The following is a 20,529-nucleotide window of genomic DNA, read 5'->3' on the forward strand; positions in this document are numbered from 1 at the left end:
TCTTCATAAGCATTAATCTTATTTTGTCAATTAGGAACATTCAGCACCCACCCGCTATCAAGGCAGCTGCCTATCATGTCATGCCCTACCTGCACAGGTGTGCTGGCTACTCAAATGATCCAATTAAGGAGGCCATTTAGTCAGCAGCAGCAGAAGTCCTGTGCCTGGACGCTCCAACAGCGGCCAGACACAAGCAGAAGCAGAAGCAGCAGAAGCAGCAGCAGCACCACCTTTTGTTTTTTGGCTGCAGCAGCAGCAAGGCCCACAGGGCTGGCTAGCTGGCTAGCCAGCAAGCAGGTAGCAATGAAAGTAGGAATCTTTCTTTTTAACCCTGTAAGGGGGTGGTGCACTGTACCCGAAGATACTGCCATATCGGGTCAATGCATAGGGCGACGGAAGCAAGCTTCGAAATCGGCCCCCGTTCTCAAAAATCCATTTAATATATGGTCCCCAGATAGGGGACGTATCAGATATTAAACTGATAAGAACAGATACTACACTTGATCTTAGCCAAAAGGCCGAGAAGCGATAACCGTGAAAGGGGCGGGCCCAACAAGGTGCCCTTCATGGGCACTATCACTGCTTGCTGTCAGGGAGGCTGCCAGACAATTTTCCATGCACACTCTGGGCTGGGGGGCAGTCAACCACCAGTACACACAGCAGAACCTAAACCCATACCATTATTGCTAAGCAGCAAGACAGGGGCCCATTGCACTCCCACGGGGCCTTTTTAAATGCAATCCATAACCCGGATTTGCCAGGAACCCTTCTTACTCCTCCTACTTGCATGTGACACTGGGCTTAGGATCTGCATAGGAAACACACACACAAGCACACACCTACCTTTGTTGCCTGCAGATGCCTCCTTGGCTGTCCCCAAACGGTATCAAACCAACACCCACGGGAAGCTGTAAGCATAGAGGACATGCCTGCACCCCATTGGACTTACCTGTGTGGGTTAAATCCGGGTTATTTGACAACCTATGGCGGTGATGGTTCTGCTCAGGCAGAGCAGTGCTGATGCTCCTCATAAAGCTGTCGCTGCTGTGAAGGTTCTAGGTGACATCACAAATCCCTATGGTTACATACACAACAAAGCTGGGTTGTTGTTGTTTACACTCTGCAAGGCCTGTGGAAGTGAGTGACATCATAGCACTGTAGTTCTGAGGGTTCTAGATGGATGCAACAATCTCCTGTTGCTTCTATGAAGGCCATAATAGACGACATCACCAAACAGCTCCATAGTCACATACACAGCAAAGGAGAGATGTTGTTTACACCTAGTGATGTCAGTGGTATTGAGTGACATCACAGCACAGTGCTAAGGCTCCTGGGCCTGGACACAGCAGCGGCTGCAATATCTCAACGGAGAATACGTTTATATATATGTGTGTGTGTGCGCGTATATATATATATATATATATATATATATATATATATATATATTTCTCCGCCGAAATCACTTTTAAACCCATTTCCACCTTTTTTTCCCTTCTCTTCCTCTTACTTTTTTTTCACGTTTTTTTACGTTTTTCTCCTTTTCGCCTCTTTTCTGGGCGTATTATTCTTCTTTTTCTTCTTTTTTTTCGTCTAATGCATACCCCATCAGTGCAGCAATGCTTATTCAATACCGCCAGCAGATGGAGACACTGGGGGATAATTTTCTAAGGATTTATACTGATTTTTCCTGTCTGAATTTGTCGCACAGAAAGTTGCAGGCCAAATATGTGTGACATTTCTGCGACTTTAGCTTCTAGAGCATTTTTACAACATTATACATAGGTGCTGAATACATAAAAAGCGACTGTTCAGCGACAGACAAGTCGCATCGGCTGAAAGTAGGCCAGAATGTCAGTCCATGTTGGAGCAGGTTTAGATACAGTCTAAAGTATAGATCTCAAAGTCTGTGCACAGAATTTAGCAAGGGCCTCGCACCTTCTGATGCATCAGGTAGGTGCACAATAGCATAGCCTAACCCTCTGTACTTTGGTCTATATTGATGCGGGACATAGACAGCCAGCTGATGACCAATCCATTAGTGCAATGGATGGCTGGAAGCATTTGTCTTTGCCTTTGCAATACCACAGAAGCAATGCATGGTCAATGTACAGCAATGACACACCTGTGTGAACAGCCAGGAGACCCCCCCCCCCCCCCCATGTTATGTTACATAGTTACATAGTTAGTACGGTCGAAAAAAGACATATGTCCATCAAGTTCAACCAGGGAATTAAGGGGTAGGGGTGTGGCGCGATATTGGGGAAGGGATGAGATTTTATATTTCTTCATAAGCATTAATCTTATTTTGTCAATTAGGAACATTCAGCACCCACCCGCTATCAAGGCAGCTGCCTATCATGTCATGCCCTACCTGCACAGGTGTGCTGGCTACTCAAATGATCCAATTAAGGAGGCCATTTAGTCAGCAGCAGCAGAAGTCCTGTGCCTGGACGCTCCAACAGCGGCCAGACACAAGCAGAAGCAGAAGCAGCAGAAGCAGCAGCAGCACCACCTTTTGTTTTTTGGCTGCAGCAGCAGCAAGGCCCACAGGGCTGGCTAGCTGGCTAGCCAGCAAGCAGGTAGCAATGAAAGTAGGAATCTTTCTTTTTAACCCTGTAAGGGGGTGGTGCACTGTACCCGAAGATACTGCCATATCGGGTCAATGCATAGGGCGACGGAAGCAAGCTTCGAAATCGGCCCCCGTTCTCAAAAATCCATTTAATATATGGTCCCCAGATAGGGGACGTATCAGATATTAAACTGATAAGAACAGATACTACACTTGATCTTAGCCAAAAGGCCGAGAAGCGATAACCGTGAAAGGGGCGGGCCCAACAAGGTGCCCTTCATGGGCACTATCACTGCTTGCTGTCAGGGAGGCTGCCAGACAATTTTCCATGCACACTCTGGGCTGGGGGGCAGTCAACCACCAGTACACACAGCAGAACCTAAACCCATACCATTATTGCTAAGCAGCAAGACAGGGGCCCATTGCACTCCCACGGGGCCTTTTTAAATGCAATCCATAACCCGGATTTGCCAGGAACCCTTCTTACTCCTCCTACTTGCATGTGACACTGGGCTTAGGATCTGCATAGGAAACACACACACAAGCACACACCTACCTTTGTTGCCTGCAGATGCCTCCTTGGCTGTCCCCAAACGGTATCAAACCAACACCCACGGGAAGCTGTAAGCATAGAGGACATGCCTGCACCCCATTGGACTTACCTGTGTGGGTTAAATCCGGGTTATTTGACAACCTATGGCGGTGATGGTTCTGCTCAGGCAGAGCAGTGCTGATGCTCCTCATAAAGCTGTCGCTGCTGTGAAGGTTCTAGGTGACATCACAAATCCCTATGGTTACATACACAACAAAGCTGGGTTGTTGTTGTTTACACTCTGCAAGGCCTGTGGAAGTGAGTGACATCATAGCACTGTAGTTCTGAGGGTTCTAGATGGATGCAACAATCTCCTGTTGCTTCTATGAAGGCCATAATAGACGACATCACCAAACAGCTCCATAGTCACATACACAGCAAAGGAGAGATGTTGTTTACACCTAGTGATGTCAGTGGTATTGAGTGACATCACAGCACAGTGCTAAGGCTCCTGGGCCTGGACACAGCAGCGGCTGCAATATCTCAACGGAGGATACGTTTATATATATGTGTGTGTGTGCGCGTATATATATATATATATATATATATATATATATATATATATATATATTTCTCCGCCGAAATCACTTTTAAACCCATTTCCACCTTTTTTTCCCTTCTCTTCCTCTTACTTTTTTTTCACGTTTTTTTACGTTTTTCTCCTTTTCGCCTCTTTTCTGGGCGTATTATTCTTCTTTTTCTTCTTTTTTTTCGTCTAATGCATACCCCATCAGTGCAGCAATGCTTATTCAATACCGCCAGCAGATGGAGACACTGGGGGATAATTTTCTAAGGATTTATACTGATTTTTCCTGTCTGAATTTGTCGCACAGAAAGTTGCAGGCCAAATATGTGTGACATTTCTGCGACTTTAGCTTCTAGAGCATTTTTACAACATTATACATAGGTGCTGAATACATAAAAAGCGACTGTTCAGCGACAGACAAGTCGCATCGGCTGAAAGTAGGCCAGAATGTCAGTCCATGTTGGAGCAGGTTTAGATACAGTCTAAAGTATAGATCTCAAAGTCTGTGCACAGAATTTAGCAAGGGCCTCGCACCTTCTGATGCATCAGGTAGGTGCACAATAGCATAGCCTAACCCTCTGTACTTTGGTCTATATTGATGCGGGACATAGACAGCCAGCTGATGACCAATCCATTAGTGCAATGGATGGCTGGAAGCATTTGTCTTTGCCTTTGCAATACCACAGAAGCAATGCATGGTCAATGTACAGCAATGACACACCTGTGTGAACAGCCAGGAGACCCCCCCCCCCCCCCCATGTTATGTTACATAGTTACATAGTTAGTACGGTCGAAAAAAGACATATGTCCATCAAGTTCAACCAGGGAATTAAGGGGTAGGGGTGTGGCGCGATATTGGGGAAGGGATGAGATTTTATATTTCTTCATAAGCATTAATCTTATTTTGTCAATTAGGAACATTCAGCACCCACCCGCTATCAAGGCAGCTGCCTATCATGTCATGCCCTACCTGCACAGGTGTGCTGGCTACTCAAATGATCCAATTAAGGAGGCCATTTAGTCAGCAGCAGCAGAAGTCCTGTGCCTGGACGCTCCAACAGCGGCCAGACACAAGCAGAAGCAGAAGCAACAGAAGCAGCAGCAGCACCACCTTTTGTTTTTTGGCTGCAGCAGCAGCAAGGCCCACAGGGCTGGCTAGCTGGCTAGCCAGCAAGCAGGTAGCAATGAAAGTAGGAATCTTTCTTTTTAACCCTGTAAGGGGGTGGTGCACTGTACCCGAAGATACTGCCATATCGGGTCAATGCATAGGGCGACGGAAGCAAGCTTCGAAATCGGCCCCCGTTCTCAAAAATCCATTTAATATATGGTCCCCAGATAGGGGACGTATCAGATATTAAACTGATAAGAACAGATTTTTTTTTAAGTTAGCCCTCAGAACTCAATCAGAGCTCCAAGATCTTATATGGACTCGATTGTTTTGTTCATCATCAGGTAACACTTTTATTTATTCCTAAAAAAAGACAAATTGAAATAAAATATTATAACAACAATAAAAATAATAAACATTCCAAAATTATAACAAATTCATTCCCTTTCTCCGGGCGTAAACTGCCAAGTAATCAATTAAACCATAGGTTAAGCTTCCTTTTTCCATTTCCCTTTTTACTGGGATGGCCAACCAGGCCGGTATTTTATAAGTTACCATAAATCGATCCACGTCAGGGCGAAAAGAATCATAAACTTTGTTTCTTACTGCAGGCAACTGGGCTTTAAAGGTGGATAATAGATCATCCAGGTCCTGTAAGAACAATTCTCTTTCCTCATCTGGAGCTCTCTCCAAAATAGTTTGGAAAGACCCTGAATATCCTCTTAAATCTCTCACCGGCTCTTCATTTTTCTTTTTACTCTTATGCTCTCCAATGTTCTTTTCTTCTACTATCATCTCTTTTCCAACAATTTTTGGCTCTTGGGTTACCACTTCCTTATCTTTTCTCACAGATCTTTTAATTTCTGGCTCTTGTTCAGAAACTTCTTCTTCTCTTTTCTTCTTCCTCTTTGGACAGTTCACATACATGTGACCAATTTTGTTACATAAATTACATTTACTTTTTTGGCTACAGGATTCGATTTCATGACCTTCTTTTTGGCATTTTTGGCACCACATTGAGGTGCACTCTTCCTTTAAATGGCCATATTTCTTGCATTTTCTACAGAAATTCTGCATACCTGCAAAAAACATATCTCCATTGATAACCCCTATTTTAAAACGGGCAGGGGGATAAAGAACTCTTCCATCTGCGTCTTCCTTGAACTTTACTTTAAATCTCCACTTTGTTTCCAGACTCCATACTGATTATAAATTTTCCCAAGTGGCGCAATTTCCTCACAAAATTGGGTCAAAAGAATTATAATATCCTCCTCAGGGACGTAAGGACTATACATCCTCACCGTTAAAATTCTTTCTCTCCTGGGAAAGTGGGGAATGACTTCCACGCCCTCCCACACTGGATCAGACTTGATTGTCTCAAATTTCTTCCAAAATAAATCATAATCCTCTTCGGAAACCAAAATAACATCAAAGCACCCCTTCTTTGGAAATTCCAACATGGAAAGGATTTGTGTCTTTGCAATTTCCAAAACTCCAAAAAGAATTTCCTCCATTACAAAGGAAAGTCCTCTTCTTTTCTTCTCAAGGTCTTTCAGCAGGATCCGGACCCCATTCTTGATCTTCCCAAAAAAAGGAACCTCCTCTCCAACAGATTGAGAGGTGTCCATGATCTCTTCCATCTTCAATAGGCGTGTCCAGGCAGGGACAGAAAAACACTCCCCCAACAAAGAGTGGGCAGTGAAGGGTGATCGCCCCCCGTTGTCTGGGGACTAAGCCGGCTCCCTAATAGCAGCAGGGGGGTGAAGTCCCTCCGTTAAGAAGGACGATCCCCCCAGGCCAAGGAGCCGGGTACCCCAGACACCCTCTGACCAGACCAAGTGAGCAGATACTACACTTGATCTTAGCCAAAAGGCCGAGAAGCGATAACCGTGAAAGGGGCGGGCCCAACAAGGTGCCCTTCATGGGCACTATCACTGCTTGCTGTCAGGGAGGCTGCCAGACAATTTTCCATGCACACTCTGGGCTGGGGGGCAGTCAACCACCAGTACACACAGCAGAACCTAAACCCATACCATTATTGCTAAGCAGCAAGACAGGGGCCCATTGCACTCCCACGGGGCCTTTTTAAATGCAATCCATAACCCGGATTTGCCAGGAACCCTTCTTACTCCTCCTACTTGCATGTGACACTGGGCTTAGGATCTGCATAGGAAACACACACACAAGCACACACCTACCTTTGTTGCCTGCAGATGCCTCCTTGGCTGTCCCCAAACGGTATCAAACCAACACCCACGGGAAGCTGTAAGCATAGAGGACATGCCTGCACCCCATTGGACTTACCTGTGTGGGTTAAATCCGGGTTATTTGACAACCTATGGCGGTGATGGTTCTGCTCAGGCAGAGCAGTGCTGATGCTCCTCATAAAGCTGTCGCTGCTGTGAAGGTTCTAGGTGACATCACAAATCCCTATGGTTACATACACAACAAAGCTGGGTTGTTGTTGTTTACACTCTGCAAGGCCTGTGGAAGTGAGTGACATCATAGCACTGTAGTTCTGAGGGTTCTAGATGGATGCAACAATCTCCTGTTGCTTCTATGAAGGCCATAATAGACGACATCACCAAACAGCTCCATAGTCACATACACAGCAAAGGAGAGATGTTGTTTACACCTAGTGATGTCAGTGGTATTGAGTGACATCACAGCACAGTGCTAAGGCTCCTGGGCCTGGACACAGCAGCGGCTGCAATATCTCAACGGAGGATACGTTTATATATATGTGTGTGTGTGCGCGTATATATATATATATATATATATATATATATATATATATATATATATATATATCTCCGCCGAAATCACTTTTAAACCCATTTCCACCTTTTTTTCCCTTCTCTTCCTCTTACTTTTTTTTCACGTTTTTTTACGTTTTTCTCCTTTTCGCCTCTTTTCTGGGCGTATTATTCTTCTTTTTCTTCTTTTTTTTCGTCTAATGCATACCCCATCAGTGCAGCAATGCTTATTCAATACCGCCAGCAGATGGAGACACTGGGGGATAATTTTCTAAGGATTTATACTGATTTTTCCTGTCTGAATTTGTCGCACAGAAAGTTGCAGGCCAAATATGTGTGACATTTCTGCGACTTTAGCTTCTAGAGCATTTTTACAACATTATACATAGGTGCTGAATACATAAAAAGCGACTGTTCAGCGACAGACAAGTCGCATCGGCTGAAAGTAGGCCAGAATGTCAGTCCATGTTGGAGCAGGTTTAGATACAGTCTAAAGTATAGATCTCAAAGTCTGTGCACAGAATTTAGCAAGGGCCTCGCACCTTCTGATGCATCAGGTAGGTGCACAATAGCATAGCCTAACCCTCTGTACTTTGGTCTATATTGATGCGGGACATAGACAGCCAGCTGATGACCAATCCATTAGTGCAATGGATGGCTGGAAGCATTTGTCTTTGCCTTTGCAATACCACAGAAGCAATGCATGGTCAATGTACAGCAATGACACACCTGTGTGAACAGCCAGGAGACCCCCCCCCCCCCCATGTTATGTTACATAGTTACATAGTTAGTACGGTCGAAAAAAGACATATGTCCATCAAGTTCAACCAGGGAATTAAGGGGTAGGGGTGTGGCGCGATATTGGGGAAGGGATGAGATTTTATATTTCTTCATAAGCATTAATCTTATTTTGTCAATTAGGAACATTCAGCACCCACCCGCTATCAAGGCAGCTGCCTATCATGTCATGCCCTACCTGCACAGGTGTGCTGGCTACTCAAATGATCCAATTAAGGAGGCCATTTAGTCAGCAGCAGCAGAAGTCCTGTGCCTGGACGCTCCAACAGCGGCCAGACACAAGCAGAAGCAGAAGCAACAGAAGCAGCAGCAGCACCACCTTTTGTTTTTTGGCTGCAGCAGCAGCAAGGCCCACAGGGCTGGCTAGCTGGCTAGCCAGCAAGCAGGTAGCAATGAAAGTAGGAATCTTTCTTTTTAACCCTGTAAGGGGGTGGTGCACTGTACCCGAAGATACTGCCATATCGGGTCAATGCATAGGGCGACGGAAGCAAGCTTCGAAATCGGCCCCCGTTCTCAAAAATCCATTTAATATATGGTCCCCAGATAGGGGACGTATCAGATATTAAACTGATAAGAACAGATTTTTTTTTAAGTTAGCCCTCAGAACTCAATCAGAGCTCCAAGATCTTATATGGACTCGATTGTTTTGTTCATCATCAGGTAACACTTTTATTTATTCCTAAAAAAAGACAAATTGAAATAAAATATTATAACAACAATAAAAATAATAAACATTCCAAAATTATAACAAATTCATTCCCTTTCTCCGGGCGTAAACTGCCAAGTAATCAATTAAACCATAGGTTAAGCTTCCTTTTTCCATTTCCCTTTTTACTGGGATGGCCAACCAGGCCGGTATTTTATAAGTTACCATAAATCGATCCACGTCAGGGCGAAAAGAATCATAAACTTTGTTTCTTACTGCAGGCAACTGGGCTTTAAAGGTGGATAATAGATCATCCAGGTCCTGTAAGAACAATTCTCTTTCCTCATCTGGAGCTCTCTCCAAAATAGTTTGGAAAGACCCTGAATATCCTCTTAAATCTCTCACCGGCTCTTCATTTTTCTTTTTACTCTTATGCTCTCCAATGTTCTTTTCTTCTACTATCATCTCTTTTCCAACAATTTTTGGCTCTTGGGTTACCACTTCCTTATCTTTTCTCACAGATCTTTTAATTTCTGGCTCTTGTTCAGAAACTTCTTCTTCTCTTTTCTTCTTCCTCTTTGGACAGTTCACATACATGTGACCAATTTTGTTACATAAATTACATTTACTTTTTTGGCTACAGGATTCGATTTCATGACCTTCTTTTTGGCATTTTTGGCACCACATTGAGGTGCACTCTTCCTTTAAATGGCCATATTTCTTGCATTTTCTACAGAAATTCTGCATACCTGCAAAAAACATATCTCCATTGATAACCCCTATTTTAAAACGGGCAGGGGGATAAAGAACTCTTCCATCTGCGTCTTCCTTGAACTTTACTTTAAATCTCCACTTTGTTTCCAGACTCCATACTGATTATAAATTTTCCCAAGTGGCGCAATTTCCTCACAAAATTGGGTCAAAAGAATTATAATATCCTCCTCAGGGACGTAAGGACTATACATCCTCACCGTTAAAATTCTTTCTCTCCTGGGAAAGTGGGGAATGACTTCCACGCCCTCCCACACTGGATCAGACTTGATTGTCTCAAATTTCTTCCAAAATAAATCATAATCCTCTTCGGAAACCAAAATAACATCAAAGCACCCCTTCTTTGGAAATTCCAACATGGAAAGGATTTGTGTCTTTGCAATTTCCAAAACTCCAAAAAGAATTTCCTCCATTACAAAGGAAAGTCCTCTTCTTTTCTTCTCAAGGTCTTTCAGCAGGATCCGGACCCCATTCTTGATCTTCCCAAAAAAAGGAACCTCCTCTCCAACAGATTGAGAGGTGTCCATGATCTCTTCCATCTTCAATAGGCGTGTCCAGGCAGGGACAGAAAAACACTCCCCCAACAAAGAGTGGGCAGTGAAGGGTGATCGCCCCCCGTTGTCTGGGGACTAAGCCGGCTCCCTAATAGCAGCAGGGGGGTGAAGTCCCTCCGTTAAGAAGGACGATCCCCCCAGGCCAAGGAGCCGGGTACCCCAGACACCCTCTGACCAGACCAAGTGAGCAGATACTACACTTGATCTTAGCCAAAAGGCCGAGAAGCGATAACCGTGAAAGGGGCGGGCCCAACAAGGTGCCCTTCATGGGCACTATCACTGCTTGCTGTCAGGGAGGCTGCCAGACAATTTTCCATGCACACTCTGGGCTGGGGGGCAGTCAACCACCAGTACACACAGCAGAACCTAAACCCATACCATTATTGCTAAGCAGCAAGACAGGGGCCCATTGCACTCCCACGGGGCCTTTTTAAATGCAATCCATAACCCGGATTTGCCAGGAACCCTTCTTACTCCTCCTACTTGCATGTGACACTGGGCTTAGGATCTGCATAGGAAACACACACACAAGCACACACCTACCTTTGTTGCCTGCAGATGCCTCCTTGGCTGTCCCCAAACGGTATCAAACCAACACCCACGGGAAGCTGTAAGCATAGAGGACATGCCTGCACCCCATTGGACTTACCTGTGTGGGTTAAATCCGGGTTATTTGACAACCTATGGCGGTGATGGTTCTGCTCAGGCAGAGCAGTGCTGATGCTCCTCATAAAGCTGTCGCTGCTGTGAAGGTTCTAGGTGACATCACAAATCCCTATGGTTACATACACAACAAAGCTGGGTTGTTGTTGTTTACACTCTGCAAGGCCTGTGGAAGTGAGTGACATCATAGCACTGTAGTTCTGAGGGTTCTAGATGGATGCAACAATCTCCTGTTGCTTCTATGAAGGCCATAATAGACGACATCACCAAACAGCTCCATAGTCACATACACAGCAAAGGAGAGATGTTGTTTACACCTAGTGATGTCAGTGGTATTGAGTGACATCACAGCACAGTGCTAAGGCTCCTGGGCCTGGACACAGCAGCGGCTGCAATATCTCAACGGAGAATACGTTTATATATATGTGTGTGTGTGCGCGTATATATATATATATATATATATATATATATATATATATATATATATTTCTCCGCCGAAATCACTTTTAAACCCATTTCCACCTTTTTTTCCCTTCTCTTCCTCTTACTTTTTTTTCACGTTTTTTTACGTTTTTCTCCTTTTCGCCTCTTTTCTGGGCGTATTATTCTTCTTTTTCTTCTTTTTTTTCGTCTAATGCATACCCCATCAGTGCAGCAATGCTTATTCAATACCGCCAGCAGATGGAGACACTGGGGGATAATTTTCTAAGGATTTATACTGATTTTTCCTGTCTGAATTTGTCGCACAGAAAGTTGCAGGCCAAATATGTGTGACATTTCTGCGACTTTAGCTTCTAGAGCATTTTTACAACATTATACATAGGTGCTGAATACATAAAAAGCGACTGTTCAGCGACAGACAAGTCGCATCGGCTGAAAGTAGGCCAGAATGTCAGTCCATGTTGGAGCAGGTTTAGATACAGTCTAAAGTATAGATCTCAAAGTCTGTGCACAGAATTTAGCAAGGGCCTCGCACCTTCTGATGCATCAGGTAGGTGCACAATAGCATAGCCTAACCCTCTGTACTTTGGTCTATATTGATGCGGGACATAGACAGCCAGCTGATGACCAATCCATTAGTGCAATGGATGGCTGGAAGCATTTGTCTTTGCCTTTGCAATACCACAGAAGCAATGCATGGTCAATGTACAGCAATGACACACCTGTGTGAACAGCCAGGAGACCCCCCCCCCCCCCCCCCATGTTATGTTACATAGTTAGTACGGTCGAAAAAAGACATATGTCCATCAAGTTCAACCAGGGAATTAAGGGGTAGGGGTGTGGCGCGATATTGGGGAAGGGATGAGATTTTATATTTCTTCATAAGCATTAATCTTATTTTGTCAATTAGGAACATTCAGCACCCACCCGCTATCAAGGCAGCTGCCTATCATGTCATGCCCTACCTGCACAGGTGTGCTGGCTACTCAAATGATCCAATTAAGGAGGCCATTTAGTCAGCAGCAGCAGAAGTCCTGTGCCTGGACGCTCCAACAGCGGCCAGACACAAGCAGAAGCAGAAGCAGCAGAAGCAGCAGCAGCACCACCTTTTGTTTTTTGGCTGCAGCAGCAGCAAGGCCCACAGGGCTGGCTAGCTGGCTAGCCAGCAAGCAGGTAGCAATGAAAGTAGGAATCTTTCTTTTTAACCCTGTAAGGGGGTGGTGCACTGTACCCGAAGATACTGCCATATCGGGTCAATGCATAGGGCGACGGAAGCAAGCTTCGAAATCGGCCCCCGTTCTCAAAAATCCATTTAATATATGGTCCCCAGATAGGGGACGTATCAGATATTAAACTGATAAGAACAGATACTACACTTGATCTTAGCCAAAAGGCCGAGAAGCGATAACCGTGAAAGGGGCGGGCCCAACAAGGTGCCCTTCATGGGCACTATCACTGCTTGCTGTCAGGGAGGCTGCCAGACAATTTTCCATGCACACTCTGGGCTGGGGGGCAGTCAACCACCAGTACACACAGCAGAACCTAAACCCATACCATTATTGCTAAGCAGCAAGACAGGGGCCCATTGCACTCCCACGGGGCCTTTTTAAATGCAATCCATAACCCGGATTTGCCAGGAACCCTTCTTACTCCTCCTACTTGCATGTGACACTGGGCTTAGGATCTGCATAGGAAACACACACACAAGCACACACCTACCTTTGTTGCCTGCAGATGCCTCCTTGGCTGTCCCCAAACGGTATCAAACCAACACCCACGGGAAGCTGTAAGCATAGAGGACATGCCTGCACCCCATTGGACTTACCTGTGTGGGTTAAATCCGGGTTATTTGACAACCTATGGCGGTGATGGTTCTGCTCAGGCAGAGCAGTGCTGATGCTCCTCATAAAGCTGTCGCTGCTGTGAAGGTTCTAGGTGACATCACAAATCCCTATGGTTACATACACAACAAAGCTGGGTTGTTGTTGTTTACACTCTGCAAGGCCTGTGGAAGTGAGTGACATCATAGCACTGTAGTTCTGAGGGTTCTAGATGGATGCAACAATCTCCTGTTGCTTCTATGAAGGCCATAATAGACGACATCACCAAACAGCTCCATAGTCACATACACAGCAAAGGAGAGATGTTGTTTACACCTAGTGATGTCAGTGGTATTGAGTGACATCACAGCACAGTGCTAAGGCTCCTGGGCCTGGACACAGCAGCGGCTGCAATATCTCAACGGAGAATACGTTTATATATATGTGTGTGTGTGCGCGTATATATATATATATATATATATATATATATATTTCTCCGCCGAAATCACTTTTAAACCCATTTCCACCTTTTTTTCCCTTCTCTTCCTCTTACTTTTTTTACACGTTTTTTTACGTTTTTCTCCTTTTCGCCTCTTTTCTGGGCGTATTATTCTTCTTTTTCTTCTTTTTTTTCGTCTAATGCATACCCCATCAGTGCAGCAATGCTTATTCAATACCGCCAGCAGATGGAGACACTGGGGGATAATTTTCTAAGGATTTATACTGATTTTTCCTGTCTGAATTTGTCGCACAGAAAGTTGCAGGCCAAATATGTGTGACATTTCTGCGACTTTAGCTTCTAGAGCATTTTTACAACATTATACATAGGTGCTGAATACATAAAAAGCGACTGTTCAGCGACAGACAAGTCGCATCGGCTGAAAGTAGGCCAGAATGTCAGTCCATGTTGGAGCAGGTTTAGATACAGTCTAAAGTATAGATCTCAAAGTCTGTGCACAGAATTTAGCAAGGGCCTCGCAACTTCTGATGCATCAGGTAGGTGCACAATAGCATAGCCTAACCCTCTGTACTTTGGTCTATATTGATGCGGGACATAGACAGCCAGCTGATGACCAATCCATTAGTGCAATGGATGGCTGGAAGCATTTGTCTTTGCCTTTGCAATACCACAGAAGCAATGCATGGTCAATGTACAGCAATGACACACCTGTGTGAACAGCCAGGAGACCCCCCCCCCCCCCATGTTATGTTACATAGTTACATAGTTAGTACGGTCGAAAAAAGACATATGTCCATCAAGTTCAACCAGGGAATTAAGGGTAGGGGTGTGGCGCGATATTGGGGAAGGGATGAGATTTTATATTTCTTCATAAGCATTAATCTTATTTTGTCAATTAGGAACATTCAGCACCCACCCGCTATCAAGGCAGCTGCCTATCATGTCATGCCCTACCTGCACAGGTGTGCTGGCTACTCAAATGATCCAATTAAGGAGGCCATTTAGTCAGCAGCAGCAGAAGTCCTGTGCCTGGACGCTCCAACAGCGGCCAGACACAAGCAGAAGCAGAAGCAGCAGAAGCAGCAGCAGCACCACCTTTTGTTTTTTGGCTGCAGCAGCAGCAAGGCCCACAGGGCTGGCTAGCTGGCTAGCCAGCAAGCAGGTAGCAATGAAAGTAGGAATCTTTCTTTTTAACCCTGTAAGGGGGTGGTGCACTGTACCCGAAGATACTGCCATATCGGGTCAATGCATAGGGCGACGGAAGCAAGCTTCGAAATCGGCCCCCGTTCTCAAAAATCCATTTAATATATGGTCCCCAGATAGGGGACGTATCAGATATTAAACTGATAAGAACAGATACTACACTTGATCTTAGCCAAAAGGCCGAGAAGCGATAACCGTGAAAGGGGCGGGCCCAACAAGGTGCCCTTCATGGGCACTATCACTGCTTGCTGTCAGGGAGGCTGCCAGACAATTTTCCATGCACACTCTGGGCTGGGGGGCAGTCAACCACCAGTACACACAGCAGAACCTAAACCCATACCATTATTGCTAAGCAGCAAGACAGGGGCCCATTGCACTCCCACGGGGCCTTTTTAAATGCAATCCATAACCCGGATTTGCCAGGAACCCTTCTTACTCCTCCTACTTGCATGTGACACTGGGCTTAGGATCTGCATAGGAAACACACACACAAGCACACACCTACCTTTGTTGCCTGCAGATGCCTCCTTGGCTGTCCCCAAACGGTATCAAACCAACACCCACGGGAAGCTGTAAGCATAGAGGACATGCCTGCACCCCATTGGACTTACCTGTGTGGGTTAAATCCGGGTTATTTGACAACCTATGGCGGTGATGGTTCTGCTCAGGCAGAGCAGTGCTGATGCTCCTCATAAAGCTGTCGCTGCTGTGAAGGTTCTAGGTGACATCACAAATCCCTATGGTTACATACACAACAAAGCTGGGTTGTTGTTGTTTACACTCTGCAAGGCCTGTGGAAGTGAGTGACATCATAGCACTGTAGTTCTGAGGGTTCTAGATGGATGCAACAATCTCCTGTTGCTTCTATGAAGGCCATAATAGACGACATCACCAAACAGCTCCATAGTCACATACACAGCAAAGGAGAGATGTTGTTTACACCTAGTGATGTCAGTGGTATTGAGTGACATCACAGCACAGTGCTAAGGCTCCTGGGCCTGGACACAGCAGCGGCTGCAATATCTCAACGGAGAATACGTTTATATATATGTGTGTGTGTGCGCGTATATATATATATATATATATATATATATATATATTTCTCCGCCGAAATCACTTTTAAACCCATTTCCACCTTTTTTTCCCTTCTCTTCCTCTTACTTTTTTTTCACGTTTTTTTACGTTTTTCTCCTTTTCGCCTCTTTTCTGGGCGTATTATTCTTCTTTTTCTTCTTTTTTTTCGTCTAATGCATACCCCATCAGTGCAGCAATGCTTATTCAATACCGCCAGCAGATGGAGACACTGGGGGATAATTTTCTAAGGATTTATACTGATTTTTCCTGTCTGAATTTGTCGCACAGAAAGTTGCAGGCCAAATATGTGTGACATTTCTGCGACTTTAGCTTCTAGAGCATTTTTACAACATTATACATAGGTGCTGAATACATAAAAAGCGACTGTTCAGCGACAGACAAGTCGCATCGGCTGAAAGTAGGCCAGAATGTCAGTCCATGTTGGAGCAGGTTTAGATACAGTCTAAAGTATAGATCTCAAAGTCTGTGCACAGAATTTAGCAAGGGCCTCGCACCTTCTGATGCATCAGGTAGGTGCACAATAGCATAGCCTAACCCTCTGTACTTTGGTCTATATTGATGCGGGACATAGACAGCCAGCTGATGACCAATCCATTAGTGCAATGGATGGCTGGAAGCATTTGTCTTTGCCTTTGCAATACCACAGAAGCAATGCATGGTCAATGTACAGCAATGACACACCTGTGTGAACAGCCAGGAGACCCCCCCCCCCCCCATGTGATGTTACATAGTTACATAGTTAGTACGGTCGAAAAAAGACATATGTCCATCAAGTTCAACCAGGGAATTAAGGGTAGGGGTGTGGCGCGATATTGGGGAAGGGATGAGATTTTATATTTCTTCATAAGCATTAATCTTATTTTGTCAATTAGGAACATTCAGCACCCACCCGCTATCAAGGCAGCTGCCTATCATGTCATGCCCTACCTGCACAGGTGTGCTGGCTACTCAAATGATCCAATTAAGGAGGCCATTTAGTCAGCAGCAGCAGAAGTCCTGTGCCTGGACGCTCCAACAGCGGCCAGACACAAGCAGAAGCAGAAGCAGCAGAAGCAGCAGCAGCACCACCTTTTGTTTTTTGGCTGCAGCAGCAGCAAGGCCCACAGGGCTGGCTAGCTGGCTAGCCAGCAAGCAGGTAGCAATGAAAGTAGGAATCTTTCTTTTTAACCCTGTAAGGGGGTGGTGCACTGTACCCGAAGATACTGCCATATCGGGTCAATGCATAGGGCGACGGAAGCAAGCTTCGAAATCGGCCCCCGTTCTCAAAAATCCATTTAATATATGGTCCCCAGATAGGGGACGTATCAGATATTAAACTGATAAGAACAGATACTACACTTGATCTTAGCCAAAAGGCCGAGAAGCGATAACCGTGAAAGGGGCGGGCCCAACAAGGTGCCCTTCATGGGCACTATCACTGCTTGCTGTCAGGGAGGCTGCCAGACAATTTTCCATGCACACTCTGGGCTGGGGGGCAGTCAACCACCAGTACACACAGCAGAACCTAAACCCATACCATTATTGCTAAGCAGCAAGACAGGGGCCCATTGCACTCCCACGGGGCCTTTTTAAATGCAATCCATAACCCGGATTTGCCAGGAACCCTTCTTACTCCTCCTACTTGCATGTGACACTGGGCTTAGGATCTGCATAGGAAACACACACACAAGCACACACCTACCTTTGTTGCCTGCAGATGCCTCCTTGGCTGTCCCCAAACGGTATCAAACCAACACCCACGGGAAGCTGTAAGCATAGAGGACATGCCTGCACCCCATTGGACTTACCTGTGTGGGTTAAATCCGGGTTATTTGACAACCTATGGCGGTGATGGTTCTGCTCAGGCAGAGCAGTGCTGATGCTCCTCATAAAGCTGTCGCTGCTGTGAAGGTTCTAGGTGACATCACAAATCCCTATGGTTACATACACAACAAAGCTGGGTTGTTGTTGTTTACACTCTGCAAGGCCTGTGGAAGTGAGTGACATCATAGCACTGTAGTTCTGAGGGTTCTAGATGGATGCAACAATCTCCTGTTGCTTCTATGAAGGCCATAATAGACGACATCACCAAACAGCTCCATAGTCACATACACAGCAAAGGAGAGATGTTGTTTACACCTAGTGATGTCAGTGGTATTGAGTGACATCACAGCACAGTGCTAAGGCTCCTGGGCCTGGACACAGCAGCGGCTGCAATATCTCAACGGAGAATACGTTTATATATATGTGTGTGTGTGCGCGTATATATATATATATATATATATATATATATATATATATATATTTCTCCGCCGAAATCACTTTTAAACCCATTTCCACCTTTTTTTCCCTTCTCTTCCTCTTACTTTTTTTTCACGTTTTTTTACGTTTTTCTCCTTTTCGCCTCTTTTCTGGGCGTATTATTCTTCTTTTTCTTCTTTTTTTTCGTCTAATGCATACCCCATCAGTGCAGCAATGCTTATTCAATACCGCCAGCAGATGGAGACACTGGGGGATAATTTTCTAAGGATTTATACTGATTTTTCCTGTCTGAATTTGTCGCACAGAAAGTTGCAGGCCAAATATGTGTGACATTTCTGCGACTTTAGCTTCTAGAGCATTTTTACAACATTATACATAGGTGCTGAATACATAAAAAGCGAATGTTCAGCGACAGACAAGTCGCATCGGCTGAAAGTAGGCCAGAATGTCAGTCCATGTTGGAGCAGGTTTAGATACAGTCTAAAGTATAGATCTCAAAGTCTGTGCACAGAATTTAGCAAGGGCCTCGCACCTTCTGATGCATCAGGTAGGTGCACAATAGCATAGCCTAACCCTCTGTACTTTGGTCTATATTGATGCGGGACATAGACAGCCAGCTGATGACCAATCCATTAGTGCAATGGATGGCTGGAAGCATTTGTCTTTGCCTTTGCAATACCACAGAAGCAATGCATGGTCAATGTACAGCAATGACACACCTGTGCGAACAGCCAGGAGACCCCCCCCCCCCCCCCCATGTTATGTTACATAGTTACATAGTTAGTACGGTCGAAAAAAGACATATGTCCATCAAGTTCAACCAGGGAATTAAGGGGTAGGGGTGTGGCGCGATATTGGGGAAGGGATGAGATTTTATATTTCTTCATAAGCATTAATCTTATTTTGTCAATTAGGAACATTCAGCACCCACCCGCTATCAAGGCAGCTGCCTATCATGTCATGCCCTACCTGCACAGGTGTGCTGGCTACTCAAATGATCCAATTAAGGAGGCCATTTAGTCAGCAGCAGCAGAAGTCCTGTGCCTGGACGCTCCAACAGCGGCCAGACACAAGCAGAAGCAGAAGCAGCAGAAGCAGCAGCAGCACCACCTTTTGTTTTTTGGCTGCAGCAGCAGCAAGGCCCACAGGGCTGGCTAGCTGGCTAGCCAGCAAGCAGGTAGCAATGAAAGTAGGAATCTTTCTTTTTAACCCTGTAAGGGGGTGGTGCACTGTACCCGAAGATACTGCCATATCGGGTCAATGCATAGGGCGACGGAAGCAAGCTTTGAAATCGGCCCCCGTTCTCAAAAATCCATTTAATATATGGTCCCCATATAGGGGACGTATCAGATATTAAACTGATAAGAACAGATTTTTTTTTTTTATTTATTTATTTTTTTTTTAAACCTTCAGGTTTGGACATTAAAACATCAAAATCCAACTCCATACTTCGTCACTTAGACTTTCTGAAGTAAAGTCCAACTCATCATTAGGTCTTTCTTTTTATTTTCAATTTCAAACAAACATAAATACCATCACCAATTACAAACTTACAAGATATCTCCATTTCAAAAACTTCCATATCCCCTCAGCATCCTTATCCCCCAAATTCTTCCTATCACACAAATAAACAACATATAACCTATCTAGAATCATCTTAATACAACCCTCCACCGACACGTTATTTCTTTTGAATACACATAAATTCCTAACATCCCAAAGTACTTCTTTAATAATGGCAAGCAACACAAAAAAAACCCTTTCCTTATCTCTCCCTACCATACTAAGTCCAAACATAACCACATCATACGACATATACCTTATACCAGTCAATTCTTTAAACAGCAAACTCACCCCTTTCCACACACCTTGCGCCATTTCACAATTCCAAAATACATGCATCACACTCTCAATCCCATCACACCCATCTCTTGGACACCTCTCATACCTTCCAATCCCTCTATTTCTTTGAAATTCTCTTACCGGTAACGCACCATGCAAACTCTGCCATACTATCTCACGTTGTCTATTTGTTACTCCAACAGTCATTATACTCTTCCACACTCTCCCCACATCTACAGCTCTCACCATATTAATTGAACATTCAACTTCCTCTTTTTTAATGTACCCAATCATACTCTTTTTACTCACAAACACTTCTGGACCCACACCAATCAACCTATAATTCTCCAAAAATTTCACCACATATACATACCAACTAGGACACACAAAAGCATAAGGCACTCTCAAATCTCTTTCCAACCAACCCAATTTACATAACACACT

At 44.8% G+C, this 20,529-nt stretch overlaps 7 non-coding genes and 3 pseudogenes across 7 annotated transcripts; all 10 read right to left on the reverse strand.

Moving 5' to 3' along the window:
• Positions 1-339: 339 nt before the first annotated feature.
• Positions 340-530, reverse strand: LOC130310979 (U2 spliceosomal RNA). The gene has a single exon (XR_008859436.1). It is a non-coding gene; the product is annotated as a U2 spliceosomal RNA (small nuclear RNA).
• A 2,091-nt stretch (positions 531-2,621) lies between these two features.
• Positions 2,622-2,812, reverse strand: LOC130310985 (U2 spliceosomal RNA). The gene has a single exon (XR_008859439.1). It is a non-coding gene; the product is annotated as a U2 spliceosomal RNA (small nuclear RNA).
• A 2,095-nt stretch (positions 2,813-4,907) lies between these two features.
• LOC130310976 (U2 spliceosomal RNA) lies at positions 4,908-5,091 on the reverse strand. Its single transcript, XR_008859432.1, has one exon. It is a non-coding gene; the product is annotated as a U2 spliceosomal RNA (small nuclear RNA).
• A 1,452-nt stretch (positions 5,092-6,543) lies between these two features.
• LOC130310983 (U2 spliceosomal RNA) lies at positions 6,544-6,680 on the reverse strand (annotated as a pseudogene).
• A 2,097-nt stretch (positions 6,681-8,777) lies between these two features.
• LOC130310977 (U2 spliceosomal RNA) lies at positions 8,778-8,961 on the reverse strand. Its single transcript, XR_008859434.1, has one exon. It is a non-coding gene; the product is annotated as a U2 spliceosomal RNA (small nuclear RNA).
• A 1,452-nt stretch (positions 8,962-10,413) lies between these two features.
• On the reverse strand, positions 10,414-10,550 carry LOC130310984 (U2 spliceosomal RNA; annotated as a pseudogene).
• Positions 10,551-12,639: 2,089 nt separating this feature from the next.
• LOC130310986 (U2 spliceosomal RNA) lies at positions 12,640-12,830 on the reverse strand. Its single transcript, XR_008859440.1, has one exon. It is a non-coding gene; the product is annotated as a U2 spliceosomal RNA (small nuclear RNA).
• A 2,078-nt stretch (positions 12,831-14,908) lies between these two features.
• Positions 14,909-15,099, reverse strand: LOC130310957 (U2 spliceosomal RNA). The gene has a single exon (XR_008859414.1). It is a non-coding gene; the product is annotated as a U2 spliceosomal RNA (small nuclear RNA).
• Positions 15,100-17,179: 2,080 nt separating this feature from the next.
• LOC130310958 (U2 spliceosomal RNA) lies at positions 17,180-17,370 on the reverse strand. The gene has a single exon (XR_008859415.1). It is a non-coding gene; the product is annotated as a U2 spliceosomal RNA (small nuclear RNA).
• Positions 17,371-19,462: 2,092 nt separating this feature from the next.
• On the reverse strand, positions 19,463-19,637 carry LOC130310981 (U2 spliceosomal RNA; annotated as a pseudogene).
• Positions 19,638-20,529: the final 892 nt, after the last annotated feature.

This window comes from Hyla sarda, unplaced genomic scaffold (assembly GCF_029499605.1).
Source record: "Hyla sarda isolate aHylSar1 unplaced genomic scaffold, aHylSar1.hap1 scaffold_1608, whole genome shotgun sequence".
Lineage (NCBI taxonomy): Eukaryota > Metazoa > Chordata > Amphibia > Anura > Hylidae > Hyla > Hyla sarda.